The sequence below is a fragment of the Meleagris gallopavo genome, chromosome Z (genome assembly GCF_000146605.3).
Source record: "Meleagris gallopavo isolate NT-WF06-2002-E0010 breed Aviagen turkey brand Nicholas breeding stock chromosome Z, Turkey_5.1, whole genome shotgun sequence".
NCBI classification, from domain to species: Eukaryota; Metazoa; Chordata; class Aves; order Galliformes; family Phasianidae; genus Meleagris; species Meleagris gallopavo.
This window is the reverse complement of record NC_015041.2, coordinates 60702656-60703888: the sequence shown is the minus strand read 5'-3', so window position 1 is coordinate 60703888 and position 1233 is coordinate 60702656.

The following is a 1233-nucleotide window of genomic DNA, read 5'->3' as shown; positions in this document are numbered from 1 at the left end:
TGCAGCACAGCCTGGGGCCTGCTGGACCTGTCTGAGCCATGGCGCTGTGGCTGAGGCAGCCCTGCTGACAGCATTGCTCCTTCTTTGCAGCGCTACCCTGGAGATCTGGAAGATGGTGCTTACCATGCCAGAATCTTCAGAGAAAATCTTGGATGAACTGTGCAGCGTTCTCCACGACAAACAGCCACGCAGGATCACCACAATGGGGCTGGGCTTCCTTCGTCTTACTGTGAGTTACTGGACAAGGCACCATGCTGTCCTTCAGGGCTCTCTTTGCTCAGCTCCCTGTCTCCCGCTGCCTCCTCCCCAGGCTGGAAACTTGGGGCAGGGCAGGGCAGGGGCAGAGCTGGGGCTGTGGCTTAGGCAAGGGAGAAGCACGGCCTCTGCACAGACTGAGTAGGAGTGGGAAGCTCTGCTATGACCTGGTGGGGTGGCTGGGGGAGCACTTGAGGCACAGGCACCCCGTGCTGGAAACCTGTTGCACTGTTTTGCATGACTGCACAGCGCCTTTGTGCAGAGTGTGACTCTGAAGCATCTCCTTTTGCATCAGCCATACCAATGATATGCTCTCCCCTCCACTGCTGTTTGGGATATGAAGCTGTTTTAAACCAGCAAAAAGCAACGGGAATGGCAGCAATAGCAGTGGCTGGGGCGCAAATGTCTGCAGTGACAGCAGCGTTCTCCCCATGTTCTTGCAACAGCTGCCAGACATTCTGGGATCCATCCAGAGAAGTCTGCGAAGGAACAGCAAATCACGTCAGAAGACGCTCTTCTCGCTGCTTGACATTCTGACCATCCAGTTTCCCGGAGAGGTCCTGAGGAGTGTTTTGATCGACTTTCCCCAGTGTGACAGGTACCAGCTCAGACAGCCCTGCATGTTTGTTCCATGAGGAGAGCAGAGCTCAGAGACGCTCCTGCTGCCAGAGCCAAGGAAAGCTGCAGGACACCCCCGAGGAGCAGGCGCTCCATCCCACTGTGCTTTCCAGTGCCGGTGGGCCGCTCAGGACTGCAGCAGCCAATGCTGACCACGGCAGGCCAAAACCTCTTGTCAGGCTCCTGCCCTGGCCCTCGAGGAAGACCATCTCAGCCCCTCCTGCTTGCCCAGGCCAGGCCACCAGGCCTCCCCAAGCACGTGGAGTGGCAGGGCCAGGGCTGCAGCACAGCCTGGGGTCTTCCGGGCCTGCCTGAGCCATGGCGCTGTGGCTGAGCCAGCCCTGCTGACACAGCATTGCT